Genomic DNA, 24,045 nt, shown 5'->3' with positions numbered 1-24,045 from the left:
AGAGTTCAGCCTACTGTTGAGTTAGTATGAGTTTAGTAGTCTGATGGCCTGTGGAAAATAGCTGTCGTTGTATCTGGCTGTTTTGCATTTCATACTGCGGAAGCATTTACCAGACCATACCAGGCTGTGAGACTGTTGGTTAGTATGCTCTCTATTGTACCTCCGTAAAAGATAGTAAGGACTGAAGATGGAGATTTGATTTTCTCATTTTTCACAGGAAATGAAAGCATTGCTGGACTTTCGTTACAATGGCAGTAGTATTAAATGCTCCATGTTAGGTAATCTGTGATATGTATCCCTAAGAATTTTGTGCTTACCACTCTCTCTAGTATTTCATTGTGGATTGTTAGTGGAGAGTGTGTTTTATGCCTTCTGCTAAAGTTGAGAATGATCTCTTTGGTCTTGTTCATGTTTACTGAGAGATTGTTGTTGTCACACCAAATAATGAGTTGAGTAACTTGCTCTCTATAGGCTGATTTGTCATCATTGCTGAGGAGACCTATGACAGCTGTGTCATCTGCAAACTTGATGATGTGGTTCATGTTGAACTTGGCTGTGCAGTCATGATCCAACAAGGTGAACAACAGAGGGGTCAGTACACAGCCCTGAGGAAGCCCATATTCATAGTGATGCTCCTAGAGGTGCTATTTCCAACACATACAGTCTGAGATCTGTATGTGAGGAAGTCTAGTATCCAACTGCATAGGGGGTCTGTTTATTCCAAGTTGGTCAAGTTTCTTTATCAGGTGTTGGAGGATCAGTGTGTAAAAGTCAGAGCTAAAGTCTATGAACATAACCAACATAGCAGTTCTTGTTTTCCAGGTGGGCCATGGATACTTGAAGTGCCATTGAGATAGCATCTTCTGTGGAGTGATTTGGTCAATATGTAAACTGGAATGGATCTAAGGATGCAGAGAGACTGGATGTTATATGGTCCTTGACCAGCTTCTCAAAGCATTTCATTACTACTGAGGTCAGTGCTATAGTTAGACATTTAGATCTGACAGTGTGGACTTCTTTGGGATAGGTATTATAGTTGTAGCTTTAAAGCATAGCCTGACTTAGTGAGATGTTGTAGATATCTGTAAGAACATGTGTCAGCTGATCAGTGTATTCTCTAAGCACCCTTTCCAGGATGTTGTCGAGTCCAGCCACCTTCCTTGGGTTAACCCTCCGCAGAGTTCTTCTAACATCAGTAGCTTTGAGACATAGTACTTCATCCACTTGATTGGTAGGGGCTTTCATTGCAGTTGTGTTTTTTTCTTTCCTCAAACCTGTTGACGAAGTGTTTAGTTTGTTGAGGAAGTCAATATTGCCATGGCACTGTGCTAACGTGGACCTGTAATCTATGATGGATTGTATGCATGCCAAATTCACTTTGAGTCTCTCAGGTCTTTGAAGTGACTCTGGATCTCCTGACCATATGCCATTTTTGCTGTTTTTATTCCCTTGTTCAGGTTTGATCTGGCTGACCTTAGGGCTTCCTTATCCCCTGACTTGAAGGCTGTGCTGCATGCCCTCAGGAGCTCATACACTTCACTTAGGAGCTAGGGTTTCTGCTTGGCATGTCTGATGATGTACTTGATGACTGTCATGTCATCCACACACTTTGATATGAATCCTATTACTGACTCAGTGTACTTTTACAGGTCGGTGTGTTGATCTGCAGTGGTGGCTTCTTTGAACGTGTTCCAGTCTGTGCATTCAAAGCAATCCTGAAGTGCAGAGATTGCTCCTTCTGGCTAGACTGCTATCTGCTTCTTGGAGTGTTTCTCTCTCTGAATAGTAATGGTCTGCAGGTTGGAGTCAGCATAATGGATAGATGATCCAAATTACCAAGATGCAGGTGGAGCTTTGCACTGAAGGCCTGTTTGACATAGGTGTACACCTTATCTAGTATGTTGGCACCTCTGCTGGCAAAGTCTATGTGCAGGTAGTAGTGCAGTAGAACTGTTTTCAGATTAGCCTGGTTAGAGTCACCAGGTATGATATACACACAGTCAGGGTTTTTGTTCTGCATTTAACTGATTGACAGGTATAGTGTGGCCAGTAATACATTTGTGTTTGTACTTGGAGAAATATATACAGCTGAGATGATAATAGCTGAGAATTCCCTCAGTAGGTAAAACGTTATACATTTTACTGTCATGAACTCTATACTCTCAGAGCAGTGGGTTGAGACTTTCTCACAGTTTGAGCACCAGATGGTGATTATGTATATGCAAACTCCACCTCCCCTGGATTTGCCACTAAGGGCTTGGTTTCTGTCTGCTCTAAATAATAATCACCCATCCACATGAACAGTACAGTCCTTGATACTAGGATTTTGCCAGGTTTCTGTAAAGATGAACATACAACAGTCTCTTACCTCTCTATAGATATTTAGGTCCAATCTTAGGTAGTCCATTTTGTTTTCTATGGATCGAATGTTTGCTAGCATGATAGAAGGGAGAGCAGGTCTGTAAGGGTTTCCTTTTAGGCTGACATTGATACCAACTCTAGTTCCTCTTTTCCTAATTCTTTCACAGCTCTGCCATTATGTCTTCCTTTCTAGTGCAATGTATATTGAATTTGTTTATACACTGCACTGTGAGGCTAGATTAGGCAAGATTCCTATCTTTCTGAGTTTGTTAGGACTCACAGGCCCTTCAGGAAGCACCCTTATCAAACAGTTGCAGGCAGAGTCCATAAATTAAAGGTATTTCTGCCATAGACTAACCTTGTGTCTTTTGCCCTTCCTGTTTTCATTGTTTTTGTAGTTTCTGATGATGTATTAGATGGATGTTTATACAGATAATGCACATGCCTTCCTCGAGCTGAAGCAGCCACAACTTCACAGGATGCCACCATATTGAAAAAAATGCACATACAAATATGAAAACTGCCGCCTGTCAAATTTCACAACCTTTACTTAACCATGTAATGGCTGTGTTCTAATAGCATCAGACAGGGACAACCCCCAAGGACAAAATCTGTACCTGCAGTAATGACAAGTTAAGTTTTCAACCTGTAAGAAAAAAGTTACATAACCAAGTACACTCATATGGAACTATGTGTATGCCCCAAGCAAATCATTAGTCTGAGTTGTACAATTATGATATGACTGATGTTTGCAATATACAGCTATGTATTCTAGCAGACCGGAGTTCCGCTGTGGCGACCCCTAACCGGGAAAAGCCGAAAGACAAGCAAACAAACAAACAAATTCTACCCAATATGCTGCATCAAACATTTCACCTGACCATTGTCTAGAAACAAAGGAACAGGTCAATTATACAACCATTTGCTCAAGTATAGCAAGAAGCAAGACTGAAGTACAAACTGCTTTATTTGCTTTACTTACAATACTAAATGAAATACAATGAGTTTCATTAATTTTATAAGCAATCTTTCACAAATGAGTAGGAACAAAAAATCAATAACTTTTCTTCTTGCAATACATATTGATAAATGCAAACTTGTGAGTAAGCAAGCAGTAGCTATTCATTGTGTGTATCAGGCACATATGCAGCCCTAAGTCACAAAGACGTGCAAAGGGCAGGGCACAGTCATCATCATTTGCACAGGGCGGTTGGGGGTGGCAGGAGGACAAGGCTGAAACCAAAGATGTGAGTGTGTACTAGTAGGAAACACATGTATTTATTAAAGTGTACAGTAATCAGGGTCAATAATAAGGGATGTATAGCACTCAGCAGTACTGCTGAGATAGCTTGCTGTGTGTGAGGTGGTATGGGAAAGTTTTTTTTTTTAATTGTCTATGTGTGTCTGCATGAACATAATCAAGCACTGTAGCACTATAGTCTGGCATCTTGGACATGTCTAAGCTGTGAATGATAGAGTACTCAGTTCACTGTTGTTACCCACAATCATGAGAACTACCTCTGCCAGAAGTTGCACTGCTACTTCCATGGCTCTGGGTAGAAGTCAGGGTAATATTCGGAATGTGAGTGATGTCTGCTGGATGAGCTCTCTTCATGACTATGTCCAGTATAACAACCCTGTGGCCTACCATGTCTGGGTGTGGACACAGCAATCATGGACAGAGCACTGGATGTATTGCCACTATGAGACTGGGATCTGGCATGGTCATGTCTTCTAACAACAGAGGATGTAGTGGCTTCCTGACCAAGTGGATGCCCACCCTACCCCAGCAGAAGTTCAATCACAGATACTGCCTGATTCATTCATCCTGTCCAAGGAGTTTCCCACATGGTTTAGAAAGTCATGCATGTCAGACTGTGTGATGTGGAAAATGACTGTGCCCGCATGATGGCCCTACACAAATGTCTGGTGATGCCTAATGGCACACCAGCATCAGGAGGAGGGTGGACAGCAGGCCACCTCCAAGCACATCTACCTACTCTACTGTGTGGCACCACTCACTCATGATGACTAAAGGGAGAATCAACCAGCTGTGCAACCAGAGTAACCATACTACCCTCATAAACTGTTTTAACCTCACCCTATTCTATATCAAAGGTTTCTGTGTCATTGGTATGTGCAGACATACTGATTGTGTCGAAAATACGGGCAGTGGATGTAGCCAGCACACCCTCAGTGTCAGACTGATCCTCTGTACCCCCGGACTGCACCTCATCAAAGGCTATCTATATTCTGAAATCAGGTGGTATGAGTTCTATATTACCTCAGTGAGGATCACCTATGATAACAAGCAATAAACACAACAAAGAGAGAAATAGGGAATGAAATTGATCAAAACTCTGTTATATGAAACTTATAGATGCTAAAGCACAATAAATGTTACTATGTTTTAGACTTAAATCTACTTTATATACAGTAATAACAATAAAAACATGTGCTTACCATACGCAGGTGGTCTTGCAGACTGCAATCTAGATGTAAGGAAGGGAAAGCAAAGAAGGCTGATAAGTATCACAATGCAAATGAAACAAGAAACAGATTACAATACCCTTTACATGCGCAGATTAAGAATAATCTCATACAAAAATCTACTGACCAGTTGAATTGTACCCAACCAAACATCATCTAATTCACACTTATATCTGCCTCTAGATATATCAGACATATAAGTTATATGCATACAAAGATATATACAATGATACTTATTATAGTAACTATTTTAATTTGCATACCTAGAACTTCTTCTTGAGACACCCTAGATCTGTAATTCACATCAGCACCAACATCAAGGATTCTGTGTGAACCCTCTGCTGAACTATCTGAATTTCTGACAGTGGGCAGGAAATCCTCTGTTTCAGTCAGTGGTGGTTCAGAAGCAGGATAACTCCCTGTAGCCACCTGATCTTGGGCAACTGCAGTGACCCTATGTTAGCAGAGGTTATTGTGTCATATATGGAAGAAAGTTCTCCCATACCCTCCAACACTGATGTCATCAACCACCATATCTTGTCTCAGGCAGATTTGTCACCTCTAACTCTCCATAACAGAAATGCTCTATGGTAATGGAAGTCCTGGATAATTATCTCATTTTCTGCATCAGTGAATGGTGGGTTGGGGGGTACAGATGTCTAGGATGCCATATCCTTTTATGAGATGAAACAGAAAACAGACACAAAATTAAATTTATAATAGACAGCCAAGATGGCTGTGAATTCATGTATGAATAAATGTTTGCATCCATCATGCGCACAACAATTGAAAAGGTAGTGCTCATATGACTATCCAAAAGATCAGACTGCCTCCTCCCAACCAAACTATTTGTAAAATAGCAAATATAACAGTTCTGTAATGCAGACAACAGCTGTGTAACTGTATAATACATCACAGCATTAACAATGCTGTTTCACAATGTAACCAAATCAAAATGAAAAGTCAAACCAGAAACACTGAACAAGCATATATATATATATATATATATATATATATATATATATATATATATATATATATATACCCACCCAATTAAGGTCAATAGCACCAAGTAATGATTTATATGCTTGTTCAGTGTCTGGTTTATATTCTGAGGAAGTCCAGGCATTTGGCGGATGAAAGTGCTAAATAAACTGTTTTTCCTACTGTGTTGGTGTCTTTCACAGTTGCCTTTCATATTTCTGTTTCACAATGTACAAGAAGAAATTAAAAAAAAAAAACTATTATAGTGCAATTTCCACTGATGTAGAGGGCAGTCAGGTAGATATCACACATTTAAGACATTCTTTGCGAAACCCATAAAATATTTGACCTTACTGTGAAGTTATACGGGTCTATATCATTTCATTGAAAACTCATTTAATTGAAGCTTAATTCATTGACACATATTCACTGAAAGCTCACTTCACTGAAAATCCAATTCACTAAAAGCTCACTTCACTGAAAACCCATTTCACTGAAACTCATGTCATTGAAAGGTATATATGGCCTATTCCCTACTGTTGTGTGATCCCGGAGTTAGTATATAAAGTAAGGGGGTGTGGGGGACACAGCCCCCCACATTTGGGGGGTGTGGGTGGCAAAGCCCCTCACATAAATTGGTTATATGTTGTGTTCTGGAAGAATTCTTTCATTACACTTGTAAGTATCTATCTATATGCTTTAAAATATGCCACCACACCCCCAATATGGGAGGCTATTCCCCCCACACACCCCCTTACTTTATATACTAACTCCAGGATCACACAACAGTGGGGACAACAGTGAGGAAAAAGCCATATATACCTTTGAATTAAATGAGTTTCAGTGAAATGGGTTTTCAGTGAAGTGAGCTTTCACTGAATTGGGTTTTCAGTGAAGTGAGCTTTCAGTGAATATATGTCAATGAATTAAGCTTCAATTAAATTAGTTTTCAATGAAATGATATAGACCCAAGTTATACTACACTCTTATGCAATAATTGTTCAATTTCTCAGAAATATAAAGCCTAAAAATTATCAGACAACATGCTTTAACCAACAATGTAATGCAGGCAAATAAATGATATACATGGGCTATGCCAAAAGTAAAAGATAGAGAAAATGCAGACAGATACAGAACGGTTGTACTGAGCATTGCTATCCATTCTTAATGTTAAACTTAAAGCATTCTGTAAAAAATAGCAACATACCTTGAACAGGAAAGCAATTCAAAAAGTGAGTAACTCTCAGACTATGTATATATATATATATATATATATATATATATATATATAACATTATAACATTATTGGGATGTCTGGATCCAAACACTCTCCCCACTATGACACAAGATTATTAACTAGATGATTACCTTTATATAGTACAGATTCAGACCTCTGAGCACTGTGAGTATGCAAATGACGTGTTGCATCATTTGTATTCTTAAACACCACAATCTGCACTGAGTGCAGGGATGGTAAACAAGGTGTAGGGGGCTGCATGATTGCATGCACATGACCTAGCACTGCAAGGATGAGCATTACGAAGTGTTACCTGACAATGTATTGTTGATGTCGATGATTAGTATGACTGCAGATACAATCAGTGGTTGACAGTCTTCCCTCTTTGATGTACACTTACTGAGGTTGTGTCAGGGAGAAGAGAATTACCAAAAAGTCTTAAAGTACATTGACAGAGTTTGAAGAGAAACATCCCTGACATTCAAATGTTGTTTTAATGACCACAGTTACTGCTTCTTGCTAAAGAATGTTATGCATATACACAACAGTACATTAAGCATTGATACAGATACCATATGCAATTAAAATGAGAAAACATTCCTCTTAGGAAAGCATATATATGGTAATGTGGCATCATAAAGAAAGAGAGGAATGCATCTGCAGTGTTTGCAGTCTTTTTTAATATTTGTGTGTACACCTATGAACCTATAACCTCAGCACTGAAATAAATAGGACATGCTGGAGGGACAGATTCATAACCTAGAGGCTCCCTTCACTCTGGAATAAAATCCCAGTCCAGGTTAGGCAGAGTCCCTCATTGACTCTCTTCAAGAGGAATCTTGATGAGTGGATGGGAGATCGTAGGTTTATCCCGGGTATCACTTCTGTGTCACTGTTAGACAGAGGCACAGTATACTAACCTCGAAAAAGGGCATAGCAAAATTAATATAAAATGGGTGGCGAAAGCCAAACACACTCTGGCTAGGTTTATAAATGCCCTAGGGCAGATAGCCTAGTATGAACCTATGAACCAATGAACCTATGAGTAACCTAACTTGTTACTGTTGTCTATTCTGTGTGACTTGATAAAATGTCATATTTTGAATACATCTAAACACTTTTTGGCTTTGCAAATATATGTCTTTGTCTTTGGAAAATATGGGAAATAAACTTAAGTGATTGTTCTTAATACTCTAGTTGGTGGTTTGAAATCCATACAGGTTCTTGTCGCAAGATAACAAAGTTGAGAAAACATCAGAAATGTATATTTAAAGTAGTTGTTTCAAAATTCTTTTCCTTGACTGCTATCCTGCCATTTGGTATTGTACACAATTGAATGGCAGTGGCCAGTAGTACTGGATGATAGTTCACTTCCCAAGGAAAAACATGGCAAATTTAATTTGGAATGCCATCAGTAGCACAATTGAGACTGGCATTGGTATACTTTCCTTAGCACTATGGACAGTACTGAGTGAACAAATTTACACTGTTAAATACCTATCTGGGTGGCATAAAGTGCAAACAGATTGAGTTTAGAGCAACAGTACAGGTGATTCAGGGTTCAAAACCTGTTCACTGATGGAGGGCATGATAAATATTAACACTCATTTTGGTGTATGAATGTGTTCATGTGGGAAACACAAGTAATGTCAGTACTGAGTAAACCTGACACACAGATATGTCATTAGAAAGGATGTCCATATTAATTCTGTTTGCTGTGTGAACAATTAAAGCATTTCTGCTGTATGCTGTCAATTTTTCCATTCTCCTGGCATTACCTAAAGTCTTGATATTGTGAGACATAAATGTTAGTAGCAAATAGATGTGAAACGTCTGCATGAACTAGCCCCTCTCATTGCTAGATATACACTGTGATTAATGTTATGTTCCTTTAAATTGCTATCCAAAACAATTTTTGAAAACATTTTACTAAATATTGCTTTCTGCATTTGTACACCACTTCGCAGTATGCAATCAAAATTCGGGGCTAAAGAAAAAAAAGTGAACATTTTAATTTGGCTTGCCTTCCATAGTACAAATAAACATGGCATAGGTGAGTACCAAGAAAAATAGGCAATGTGGCAAATGCAAAGCACGAAGATGACCCAGGTACAAAGAAACTTGTATTTATTTGAAGTGCTTTTCATTTGCTGAAATCAGCAAACTTCTTCAGAAACCATATTAAATGTTTAAAAACATACATATACTCACAGTCAATTACTGTTGAGCCAATCACTACTCACACAAATAATTGCTTAATTAGTTATTTAGCCACTCTCTTAAAGGCACCAGCCCTGCATTACCACTAATAAAGTAAAATAAAATAAAATAAAGTGGAATACCAAACTACTAGCCACAAATTTTACAATATAATATAACTTGTTACATGAAGTAAATACTACCTACTATTCCCAAAAATTGCATTGAATAATACATAAAAACCATAATAAAACTTACAAGGTATGTAATATATATTGTATTTTAAAAACTAATAAGACCCTTCATATTTCACACTATAGGCATGCCATCAATGCCTAAGAGTCTTTAATTTTAGAATACTGCTTATTGAGCAAGTTTCATTCAGCCCAGGGTAGTTGTAAGCATTTAATTTTATCTGCCAAGCCAATTCTAGTTCTCCCAACTTCAAGGGTGCAGGACCCCCTCTTGTATCTGTGTGTACCTGTTCGATGACAGGAAATTTAAATTTATGGTTCATGTTCAACCATCGTCGAATTACAATTGAACCTAGATTTTAATCTAATGTGGAAGCCGCCCACTGTTACTGAGTATATATTGTCCAATTGTAATTCGAAGATGGTTGTCTAGCCACATGCCAGTACTGTCCTGCATTTTACGTAGGCAAAACAGAGCATAGACTCCGTGACAGGATCTACGAGCATCAGTATGCCATTAACAAGAACAAGCAGGACAATGCTTTGGCTAAACACATCCAGTCTTACATGAACCATAAATTTAAATTTTCTGTCATCGAACAGGTGCACACAGATACAAGAGGGGGTCCTGCACCCTTGAAGATGGAAGAACTAGAATTGGCTTGGCAGATAAAATTAAATGCTTACAACTACCCTGGGCTGAATGAAACTTGCTCGATAAGCAGTATTCTAAAATTAAAGAGTCTTAGGCATTGATGGCATGCCTATAGTGTGAAATATGAAGGGTCTTATTAGTTTTTAAAATACAATATATACTACATACCTTGTAAGTTTTATTATGGTTTTTATGTATTATTCAATGCAATTTTTGGGAATAGTAGGTAGTATTTACTTCATGTAACAAGTTATATTATATTGTAAAATGTGTGGCTAGTAGTTTGGTATTCCACTTTATTTTATTTTATTTTACTTTATTAATGGTAAGGCAGGGCTGGTGCCTTTAAGAGAGTGGCTAAATAACTAATTAAGCAATTATTTGTGTGAGTAGTGATTGGCTCAACAGTAATTGACTGTGAGTATATATATATATATTTTTAAACATTTAATATGGTTTCAGAAGAAGTTTGCTGATTTCAGCAAACAAAAAGCGCTTCAAATAAATACAAGCCTCTTTGTACCTGGGTCATCTTCGTGCTTTGCATTTGCCACATTGCCTATTTTATAGGTGAGTACCAGTCAGCACCCTGGATACTAATGACTACAGAGACTGCACATGGCAAATGTACAACTCTGTGGTACAAGATGTAAGTGATGTGAATTGGGAGAAAAAGATATGATGTGGTGTTCAAATCCCGATTGTACATCATATTTCATTTATTCTCAATATGCATTTTTTTAATTTGAAATCTGCATTGGCTTTCTGCTAAACACCATGCAAACACAGTTTACTGCCTAAGGAAAAACTGGAAAAATATAGGTTAGGCTGCCTTATGTAGCACAAACCACATTTTGAGGCTATCAGCCCTCTGAATAATACTCACTGAAGAAAATGCACCTCTCAGGTAACTTTCTCTGTGGTACAAGGTTTAGATAAAAAACATAGGTGATTAATGGTTTGAATCTAGCTAAAATGTTCTTTTACAAAGGGTGTCAAAATCATATTTCTCACATGTTGATTAGGAATATAACACTAAACACAAATGAGAATAATAAATGTGTTTATTGCAAGCAATGTGGCACTGATTCTTGCATAATTGAAATGTTCTCTTTAGCATATATCAGTGCTTCACATCTATGCTTAAGCTATTGTATCTACAATTTCTAAAACATGACAATGATAATATTTAATTTAAAATGCACTTACTGTCTAGATTTCTCATAAAATTGTAGTTTCTGGCAGATCACTAAGGACTGAAGTCAGAAAATAATGCCAATAATTTAATTTTCACACTTAATATGCTTCAGAAAATCCACACTAATTTAAAACATGTTATTTCATCAACTTTTTAAGTTTGTAAGAGCAATATTTAAAAAGTGCCCCATATTCTTGGGCCTTTGTCCCGCCATTATTTGTGGCAGTGTTCAGACTTCTTGCTCTAAGAGAATGTGAGGTATGACTTGCATATACATGATGAGCCCAATACTTTTGTTATAATCATTATGACTCATGACATATCTTAACTATGAATTTGGGACAGTATGTCTTATGAAGTATGTAGATATGTAACATACCCCAACCTGTATTACTCAAGTCATGCAACTACATCTGTCTGAAATATATTTACAAACAGAAATGCTGCCTTTTATAGGAATGTATCCCCAGGACTACTTAAAGTCAAACACACACAGGCCTCTCTGAAGTATCACTCCATTCATTCTGAAATTAGTATATCTCTAATTACCATGCTTAAAATGAAGTTCTCCTGATGCAATAGGAATGAATAAGCTAAGTTTCAGTTTTTGTATTATGTATCCCATGGGTTTGACTCCCAGATGGTAAAACATATTTTTAATAGTGTATATGTCCCAACATCAAAATAAGTCAGAATTCATCCTAATCATTCTTCCAAACATCAAGAATTCAAGAATTACAAGCCAACCCATTAAGTATGTCATTGCTAAATATTGCAACATGTGTCAATAGTTTGAGAATCACACATAGCAAATCTCACTGTCATGGTTCATACCTTTAGTGCTATTTGATATAAGTACTGCAATTTGTCTGTCAAGGAATCCATATGCTTGCAATTGCACAAATGCAGTTCGCAAGGCTGTGCATCTTTGCACACAGCCTGTTACATGCAACATCTGAATTGGCTAAAAATTCATATGTATATTACTAGCTTGACCTCTGCAGCCATGGCTGGCAATGAAGAGAATGGTGCTAAATTTAGTTTGCAAAGATGGGGTGTTGATGAGTCTAGAATTTTTGTGGCTCTACTCATGCAAATGCTAGAGTTGTAGGCTGCTACAGGGGGATTATAACAGGTCTTACTATAAGGCTGAGGCTTAAAATAGCTTGCCAAGGATGTCTGCAGTGCAACTGGCATTCCATGCACTGGAGAAAATGCTGTCACCACTACAATGTCCTGCTAAAGCACAAGCTGGACCTCCAAAGTTGATGGAAGGCTGAATTTAGGACTTCAAACACCTCTCATTTGTGAAAGTATACTGACCCATAACCTGTCTATGATAAAGCATTAATTCTATAATCAGTAAACACAATTGTCAATCATGCTTTGATATATATTTTTTTCTTTTTCTAATGCACAGCTGCAGAGGAAATAACAGCAAACTATGAGTCACACTAGGAGAGATTAACTTGTCAGAGAGGCACAAGGTAAGTATGCCTCAGGTCCAAATGCAAGCCAGATAACTGTTTTCAGTCTCTCACTCACTAGCTTCTTCAGCACGAAAACCTCAACTTTTATATCATGCATGCATGCCTTTTCCAATAGCTTACTGTTTGCATTGGGCAAAAAGAACATCAGCTTAAATGTGTGTGGGTTTGATACCCAGAAGCAGCAATTAGTTTTTGTTACAGGATATTGTTTCTAAAATATTAACAGCAATCATACTTCAGGCACATTTCAACTAAGGTAATTGCAGTTATTACATGTGAATGCATATACCATGTACATCACAGGGAAATAAAGACTGCTGTTTCGTATATCCTAGCACTGAAATTTGTTTATTTTATGACACTTTAATACATTTCCATTATAAATGGATGTAAAACGAGTGAGAAGGTCACTGAAAAACCAATCAGTAAAAACAAAAATGAAAACTCCAGCAAAGCTAGAACTTCCACTGAGTGACCTCCCAAACCTCTTGTATCAGAGGCACATGGGACATATGCAAATGACCCTTATGAACATCAGGTGTTTCCACTAATTGGCAATTCTGAATACTTGTTTCGTCGTTTTACTGGACAATTTCAGGCCCAGCTGATGGACTAAGCATTAGAATCACAGGGCTGTTATACCCAGCTGATGGACTAAGCAATAGAAACACAGGGTTGTTATACTCAGCTGATGGACTAAGCATTAGAAACACAGGGCTGTTATACCCAGCTGATGGACTAAGCATTAGAAACACAGGGCTGTTATATGCAGCTGATGTGTCCCATGTGCCTCTGATACAAGAGGTTTGGGAGGTCATTCAGTGGAAATTCTAGCTTTGCTGGAGTTTTCATTTTGTTTTTACTGATTGGTTTTTCAGGGACTTTCTCACTCATTGTTTTAGTTTGTTGTTTGGGATATTTTTGCAGTGACCCTAATGATAATGGACATCAGCTGGGTATAATAGCCCTGTGTTTCTAATGCTTAGTCAAACACTCTGCTTTTGCTGTGCTGACGAGGTCATAACAAGGTCGAAATATGCATATCCACAGCTAGTGAGGTTTGGCTTTGTTGGCCTGAAATTGTCCAGTAAAACGACGAAACAAGTCATGGGCATTCAGAATTGCCAATTAGCTGAAACACCTGATATTCTATAAGGATCATTTGCATATGTCCCATGTGCCTATTATATATGGATGTGGCAAAGGTATACAATAATAAATGATTATATATTGCCAAAAGAAGTTTATTGAAAAATAAAATAATGTGACATGCCATGGATCTCATTCTTTATGTTTTTTTAATCTCACCCTACCTCTTTTTTTTCATTTTTTTGTTATAATTTATGAGACTTCTGCTGTTTGCATACCTTGCTGATGAAAACAAAATGATCAACAGCACAGAGAGGTTGACTGACCACTGTGGCTCAGTCAGCCATACCTCCACATATGGCCACACATACACCCAGAGCTCTTTATTTACAACCTGCCAGCATTGCCTCCATAACTCATTCCCTACCTGAGCCACGTGCATCAGGAAGCTTTGCACTTAAAGCTGCTGGTGCAGTGGTACTTTCTGAGAGCAGTATCAGTGGAGGTAGTGATTTTGTCACCCTGCAGGAGCTGACAGGGTTGAAAAGGTCCTGTACTGGATCACAGAAATGATGCCACATCTGACACTGACCCAGGTCACTGATACAGGAGACAATGATGGCAGTTCTGAAGGTGAGGACTAGACTCTCACTGTGCACAAGCTGAATGTGAGTGTGCCTCCGATGTCCCCTACTTATCTCTAGTCAGGGTGTTCTCCCAACCATTTTGTCTCCATTACCATCCCTGTCTGTCTTGTATGTCTTGTATGCCTGCTAACCTAGCCAACCAACCTGAACCTGATATTCTTTAGTCCCTTCTCTTACATTCCTCTCTATTTAGAAAAATCCAAAAAGTGGGAACCGGTCCCACAAAAAATTGCACCCTATACATAGCTCTCAACTTCACCTATGTGCCTTCTTTACACACTTGATTTGGTGTAATTGGCTATACAACATTTTTTTGTTTTTGTCACCAATCCCTGGTATGGTAACTCTCAAAAAAAGTCATGAAATTGTGTGTACAATACTGCATTTATGTTGTGAAGAAGAGGATAGTGATAGTGATCTCCCACCACCCTCCTGCAATTCCTGTAGTCTTTCCCTTGTGTTCTACCCTCAGCTTCCCACCGCCATTTTCATCACTGTCTTATCAACCCATTATTCACACATTTAATCTGGTCAAGAAATAGATTCACAAACAATATATATAGCCAGAAATGGTCCAAGGAAAAGCATTCACTTTTTGCCCTCAGCTTTCACGCTGATGTTGACATAGCACACAAGTGCTGACTGACAGTGAATGCTGTTTGGTTTACTATGGCAAAAGCTGAACATGTACATTTCAGCCACAGTAGTCTGGTTGCTTTCCCATAAATGTGCTTATATGTGCTGCACTATGGGAATACAAAGTAAAGGCAGTACAGTGAAACAGTTACTGTAGTAGTTCTTAGGCTTCTGAATGTAATGAACACCTAGAAGTTCTTATGTGGTGTGTTAAAATAATTCCTGTTTCTAGACTTTTGCTTTGGCATAATGTCATGGATTCAATTACAGCTATAAGTCAAATTGTTATTTCATATTTCTATCATATAGTTAATTGCAGACTTTTGTATTTTTCTCCATTTACATTTCAATAACATACCATTTGAATAGTGCAGCAGTACATAATTTGCAAATACATTGCAGCCCCAGCAGGGAAATTTAGTAAGCCAACATTATCCAGCTTATGTTTTTATGCTGGTTGCACTCTTCTACCCCCTTATTTCTCCCTGTGGGGAGCACTTTAATGTACATAGCATGACAGCTTAGTAATGAGTTAAGTAAGAGTAGCACACCATACAGATGGTCATACATATCCCACAAAACTTAATATTATTCCTGTCTTCATCTGTGTCTCTTTGTTCACCCCTTCTGCTTTAGTAGGTTGTCACTCTCCTTCAGTTATGCTATTTAAACTGTGCAAAGTACTAATTCTTTTGTCATGTGAAGAGATAATGCTCACATGTACAGAGACATTTTTGACTACTGTCAAAGGTTCTAATCCAGGCATTAGTGAAGTGTTACTGACTGTCTTTAGTACACTATTTTATGTGTAGCTGTTGGCTACATAGTGTTATGAGCCAACAGTATCGTGTCTCTGTCATAAACTACTTTGTGCATGTCTCCCGCTCACCCTATGTATTCTCTCACCCTATGTATCTTTTCACCTCTATGTCATTAGTCTTTCTCCTATGCTTTAGCTTAATGTGTGGCACTGACAGCAACTGCAACCAAAGCTAAATAGAAGTACACAGCTTATGTCAAAATCTTGAGAGTTTTTTCCTTCAGCCCCATTACAGTGGTGCCCTTTGTGCTACTGTGCTTTGCTATGTATAGTCCATTTAGTCTACTTTTCAACAAGCTGAAGAAGTAACTGCACAGCTTACAGTTGTCATGATGGTAATGAAGATGAATATATGCATTCTCTTTTTCTGCCATCTGCTGTCACTTGGGAACACATGGTATATTTAGATAATTTTCAGGTATTCATTTTGTTCTTGAAATGCTCTCAAGGTTCAAATCCAGATGTATGAAAAATGTTTTTAATGTTTTTCATGACTCCTGTGGCTGTACATATTGGCTACAACTTTCCCTAACATGCCATTATTCCACTGATATATTAATGTGCCTGCTGCTTGTTACAAAGTCTTTATTGTAGAAATCTTGTCTAAATAATTATGCTGAAAAGCAGACAGTAACACAACAGACATGTGAAGCAATGAAACATGCATTAATGTGTTAATATGTCAGTCTTGCATATTCTTGTCACCAACTGTCCACCTCTTCCTACAAGTATTGTGCCTTCCAGTAAGCATCTTTGATTCCAAAATGTTTCTAGAAGCCATGTTTCCACCAGAAATAGCACATTTGGTCCCTTGTGTGTTTTATGATATAGATGTAGCATTCGTATAGAATTGACATAATGCAACTGTCATGACAAAAGTATAAATTTGAAACACGAAACATGGCCATAACACATATCTTCTCGGTTTTGCAGCAGGTTCACATATGGCTGTGTGCGTATAATACTTCTTTCCAAAAAAGTTGTAAAAGAGCACCACAGAATACTGGTAATTTCCATTCTAAGTTCAACACCTGAAGATATGAAGATGCATGCACTAATACTTTACCATGAACAATGCAATTCAGCCTGGGAGTGCTGCGCTTCTAACAGAGAGTAAGATAAACAAAAATACAAACAAAAAAACAATATATTTTTGTTTAGGTTGCACAGCATTTGCATGTCTATATTGATTTTTAATTTAGACTCCTTGCCCAGTGATAAGGCTGCTTGTGTGCTCGCCACTTGCTTGGCTCAATTTGCATGCGGGTGCTTCCCCCAACCTTTTTTGAAACCACCAGGCAAATCAAACTTTCCTTAGGAAGAAATCCTGGGACAGACAAATACTTTTGCCTCATCGGCATGTTTTATGAATAATTAGCATCTTGATCGGCTCAATTTCTACTCAGGTGCTTCCCACAACCTTGTTTGAAACCACCAGGCAAATCAAACTCCTCTGAGGAAGAAATACCGGGACAGACAAATACATTTGCCTCATCGGCATGTTTTATGAATAATTAGTGTACATGTGAGTTATTTTTCTAAAAGTCTCTTTTATATTAAGCTGCTTGTTTTTGAAATTCCCATGGTGTGCACATCAGCAGTCTACTGCTACCTTACTCCTTAACCTCTGCTCCCCTATTGAATGTGTATAAGTTGCACACCATATAGAAATGCCACTAGATGGCAGTATATACACACACTCTATACCAATACCCCACAATTAGTGTAACAGCTCTAGAGGTCTCAGTATTTTTCCTAGTGAGTCTTTTGTAGAGTAGTTAGCTACAGGTAGTTATCCCTTCTCAGAGTTTCAAACTACAGGTACAGTTTACAATACACATACCTCTGGATTTGTCAGCAGTTCTGTGTGCATGAAAGTGACTGTGTTACTGATTGTTTTTGGCTTCTCCTCCTCATTTCTCCTTTTTGGTTCTGCCCACACTTTTTGCCCTCCAGGTTCACTCCGGCCCCCTACCCTGCCCCCATTTCCCACCCACCACAGCACCTCTACACTTATAGACTCATAACCACTTCCACTCTAGAACCAGCCTATCACAGCAGACCACACCCTTTTTCACATGACTGTTTTCCCCCTTACCTCCTCTATTCTTGTAACCTATACTCTACACTTGTAATCTACTATCCTCCCTACATCTGTACTCATTAAACCTCACACCAAATACCATCTATTCCAGTACTAATCCCTTTCAATCATACCACTCACCCCACAATGTGTCACAATCCCAAGACCTATTATGCTAATCAAACCTACACTAACCATAACCTTAATATGTCTCCATCTCTTCTCCTCCAGCATTCTCCACCTTACGAGTCTCTCTAATATCTCTCATTCCTCCTTTCATACAACCTATATTTTCCTCAAATATGAATCTTTACTCACACCCTATATTTCTCCACAACTCTATAATTACAATGACTCTCACTTGTTTATCAGAAAACTTCTTCCAGAGATCTCTAATACAGTCCCCATCCCTCATATTCCAAACCATAATTGCTTCCCTGCCCTCAACACTAACTCTAAAGGCTTGAAACACCTTTCCTCCCTCCTACTTCTATTAATCTCAGTCCTCCTCTCTGATGACATCCATCCCAACCCTGGACCCCAGTCAGCCAGGGCAATAACTCACTCTCATTGCCTTCCTCTTCTCACCACAAATCTCTCCTATTTGCTAAAATAAACACCCACAGTTTATGCAATAAATTACCTAACTTTCATGCCTGGCTCTCTCATAACCACCCAGACTTTCTTCCTATCTCAGAAACTTGGATAAAACCTCAAATAAAAGACCCTGAAATTACTCCCTCCAACTACAGAATTATAAGAAATGACATAACCCAAAAGAAATGTCATGGAGCAGCCATACTTTTCTCTTCTTCCCCAACAGTGTGCCCCTATACCAAGCCCATATCCATATTTGCTACAGCTCAGCTAAGCCTGGCCCTACTAAAGATCAACAACAACAACAACAAAAGCATATGCATAGCTGCGCTATATATCCCACTTGGTAACAATATCCCCATCCTTGAGGATATCCTCTCCTGATTCTCATCAAATATACAAAATGAGACTATACTCCTAGGTGATGTTAATATATACTGGTCTGCTATATACTCGCCCACAACCTCTCAGAATATAAACCTATATAATTTCACCCAACTAATCAATTTTCCTACTACACCTGCTAAAGAAAGCACTTCTAGTAGTATTCTGGACCGGATACTAGTATCCCGCCCCCATATGATCTTTGACAGTTGTACCTTACCTATCTCCCTTAGTGACCATCTCCCTGCCTTTGCACATTGTACACCTTCATCCCTCCATTTACATCACAATTATATCTAAGTCCATTCCCTGAGAAACTTCAATCCTCAAACCTTCTCCGACTCCTTAAAACACATGAACTGGAATTTTCTAAAAACCCTTCCTCTGGACAATGCTGTTACTTACTTCAATACTTCATTTATTAACCTACTCAACAGTCTTTGTCCCTCAGATCTAAAAGGGTGAAATGCAAAACTGCCCCTTGGCTAACCAATTAAACTATCTCCCTCATGCATCTCTGAGATAAATCATGGAAGCAGCACCAAAAATTTAAAACACTCAGCTCTCTGACTGAGTACAAGCATCTTCGTACTAGAGTAAAAAACACATTGACACAGACCGAAAATCTTATTACTCAATATTACAAAACTATCATAAATCCAACCCCAAAAAGTTCTGAAACAGTATCTCTGCACTCCTCCATCCTGGTAAAAAAGACAACCCCTGCCCATATCCTAACTCTTCTGATCTCTTCTTAGCTACCCAATTTAATTCTTTCTTTATAGACTCTATAGCCAAGCTCACCACATCTTTCCCTAATAATATGTCAGGCCAGACCCCATACCCCTCCACTAACTCAACCATCTCCAACTCCAACACAACTTAACACCCCCCTTTCTCTATCAAACCTATCCCTGTTACTACAATAAAAAACTTCTACAAAAGTTGAAACCATACTCAAATTCCCTGGATGAGCTTCCATCTAACTTCCATAAACTAGCTGCTGATAGCACAGCTTTTCCCATGTCCATCCTAATAAACCATTCCATCCAAGAATCTTATGTACCCCTCCTCTGGAAAAAAGCCTTCATTATTCACTTCCACAAAGGAGGCAATGACATTGATATCTCTAATTTCTGTCCAATAGCCATCCTATCTCCCATCTCTAAAGTACTCAAAAAATGTATCTACCTACAGCTCCTACCCTAATTCTTAGACACTCAACTGCTGACCCCCAGACAACATGGTTTTAGACCTGGACACAGCACCACAACTGCCATCCTTTCCTTTCTTGAAACCTTTCACTACTCCTGTGACTCCAGCAATATTGTATCTGTCCTTCTCCTAGATTTGTCCAAATCCTTCCACACTGTTTCATATAACCTTCTCCTGTCCAAGCTCTCTCATCTCAATTTTTCCTCCTCCTCCATCAACTGGTTTTCCAGTTACCATTCTAATAGACAACAAGATGCCAAGTGGAAAAGCTGTACCTCTTCCTTCCCTCACACTCTCACAGGCATCCCACTAGGCCCTCTACTATTCAACATCTTCATCAATGAATTTCATCACTCTATCCCAAATGCTAAACTTGTCCAATACGCCCACAACTCTACCATTATCTGCTCTGCCAAATCCTTCCCCAAACTCAAGAAACTTACTCAAGATGCCTTCTCTTGTACCGAGTCTTGGATGCCGAACAATCACCTGGCTCTCAATGCTTCAAAATCCAAAATCATGAAATTTACCCCTTCTAAATTCACCAAAATAGACACAAACTCTTTGTATCTAGCCGTAACATGACATCCATTAAAATAGCTCCCCATACAAAGCTTCCAGGTGTCCTTATTGACAAACAACTAAAGTTTGACATCCATCTACAAACTATTAAAAAAAAAAAACATCGAAAGCTGAGTATTTTTATATCGCCAAATTCATTATCTTACTCTCTTAATCAAACATATACTCTCTACTACCTACCTTATTCCATCCTTCTTGTACAGAGCCCCTCTCCTCACCAATCTTCAATCCTCTCTAAAGTCAAAGCTGGCTTCCTGCTACAATAAAATCTCTAAGTTTGCTATGGGATCCAAATCCTTCTCCCACAATTGCGATGCTCTCCACACCTTGAATTGGTTGGAACTGTCTAACTATTTATCCTACATTCAACTCTCTGTTTCCCATAAACTTATCTTTAAACCCTCAAATTGTTGCACACTCTCCTCCACCCTCAAAATGCATCACCCTGACAGACTACTCAGGTCCATCAATCAGAAACTCTTGGAAGTGTACGAACCCATACGTACTCCAGGGACACTTCTACTATCTTTCTTCCTAGCAGGACTATGGAATTCCCTTCCTTTTCACATTCAAAGTACCAATAACCACTCCATCTTTAAGACCTTGCTCCATTCCCATCTCTCTTCTCGCTGAGAATGCTCCTGTTCTTATACCACTTGACACCCTCTGCTGCACCCCTACCCTCCGCCATCCATTTTCTCAACCTAACACTCATCTCCACTATTTCTATCCACCTTTAATTTTTGCTACTTTACGTCTCTCTCTTTTCACCTCACATACTTAGGAACCTGCAAGGTTTACACTTCAAAAATGCCTTGCTTTTGATATTTTCTTAAATATGCTTTGTTAAAACACATTCTTTAAGTGCTCTTTACTATTTCATGTACGCTTGTTTATTTTTATGGCCTTAGAATACTCTAAGACACATTCCACAAATGTTTTGTTTACTATTTTGTTTTTGCCTTGTTGTTTTTATTTTTAAGTTATGTATAAATTACAAACTGTTGATTTTCATTTTTGAGCTATGTATCAATTGCAAACTGTTGACTTTATATTGTAAATCTATACAAGGAGCTTTTCTCCCCAGGCCTCCATTGAAAACATGCTCATTTTTGGCCCATTGGACTTTCCCAGTAAACAAATTGTAAATAAATATATAAATACATTTTGAAAACAAAGTATCTTAATTTTAGAGTGATGTAGAATCAATGAATTTAGTTGGTTTATGTATTTCTGCTCTCCAGTGGTTACACTTGCAACTGTGTTACAATGTTGTTAAATTTATTCACACATAACTGTTATTCTGCAGTTTAATATCCTATGTAGGAAATGCCTTTTTGTCTTGTCAATGCACATTGTGCAAGCTTGAGGCAAGACAAGTGTACAATCATTCCAGAATGAACTGGCAGGATAGTTTGATTTATAATCCATTGGTTCACAACAGTGATTTTTTTGGCATCTCATACTATGAAAAGTAAGGACCAGCACAACTGTAAACCTTCACTGCAACCAAAAAAGTCCAAAAGCAGAAATGTATTATAGTGGAAGGAAACACCAGACAGAAGTGTAAAAGCAAGCAGAAATAAGTTTAATATATCACAAAGCCTTTGGGCACAGGCCCTTCATCAGTGTATAAAAAAACATTAAAATATCTCTCTCTTTAACATTCAAACACAGTTACATGACACAGCTTCAATTACAAAATAATTTTATCTTAAAGAGATACAGACATATAAAGTGTTAAAAAAACATTAATGCCACTCAGAAAATCAATAAAAAAGCTGTACAAAATATATGAAAAAGTATAAAAAAAATAGATAAATTCATATATTTAATATAATGTTTTCTCTTCAACACTGTTTTAAACTAACAGATGCATAAATGCCTGGTTTAACATCTGCCTGAAGCAATACTATCCATTCATACTCAGTTCTAATTTGTTGGTAATATCTCCCCCTCTCATATTAGAGTTAATAACATTAATCACTCTAAATTTAAATACATGTTCAATGCCTTCTTCAGCATGTTTAGCAAGAGCATTGGTAAGCACTTACCTTCTAATATCTGATTTATGTTATATGATGCAATTTTTTAACTTATGTGTTGATTTGCCTACATAAAATGCTGAGTATATAGTAAACGTAGCAAGATAAACAATATTACATATACTACATGTGGCAAATGACTTAAATATATATTTATTTTTCGTTATCGAATGTGTAACTTCATTATCAGTCAAAATGTCTATACAGTGCACACAGTTGAAACATGGAAATATTCCTATTCTTCAAATGGGACTACCTTCTTTTATTTTTATGTCTTTGTAACATAAACATTCCTTTAAACTAATACTATTTCTATATGAAAAACTGAGTCTATCACCTATAATCTGCCTAATTTCAGGTACAGCCGATAAAAGGCCCCAGTTCTTAAAAATAATATCCTTGACACCTTTAGTTCTTCTATTGTGTGTTGTGGTATAACACAAATACTGTCAAGTGTTGCTGTTTTCTATATTTAATGTACCAGTATTCACTTCTGAGAAATATGGCTTGGCCATACCATTCTTTTCTTTTATAATTTCTACCTTCATCTTTTCTAGGGAATAATCATCAAATTCACTCTCTTTGAAATCAACAATCATATCTTTTATTCGCTCTTCACATTTGTCATCATTTGTGTTCAGTCTGTTAGCACACAGTAGCTGAGTTTTCACCACACCTTTAAACACATGACTAGCATGCATACTAGTTCTATAGGTGTATTTATTGGCCTGTACCTCTTTCCTATAAATAGATGTGGTGATTTCATTATTTACTCTCTCAAGCCTCACATATAAATAATTTATAGAATCATTTGCGCATACAGAATAAATTTCCAAAAATTAGTGTTGCACTGAGGTAATCTACAAAACTATCAAGCTCTGACTTGTTTCCTTTACAAACTAAAAAATATCATCTTGCATTTCTGCAACATGATGATGAGGTCGTTCATTCTAAAGTACACTCTCACACTCGCAGTTTAAGTCAGACTTCTCCTGCGGTGCTTGTAGTACTTTCACTGTTCTCCGTCATGTGTAACTAAAAGGTTGGGTGGAGTTTGAATACAATAATAACCACCTTCCAGGAGTGTATGTGTGACTTTAAATGGATTCAGGAATGGTTTGCACACATTTGTAGTGGCA

Source organism: Protopterus annectens, chromosome 5.part0, assembly GCF_019279795.1.
Source record: "Protopterus annectens isolate FY-2018-M chromosome 5.part0, PAN1.0, whole genome shotgun sequence".
In the NCBI taxonomy this organism is placed as follows: Eukaryota; Metazoa; Chordata; order Ceratodontiformes; family Protopteridae; genus Protopterus; species Protopterus annectens.
The sequence above is the reverse complement of the archived record's forward strand: the minus strand, read 5'-3'. Positions refer to the sequence as shown.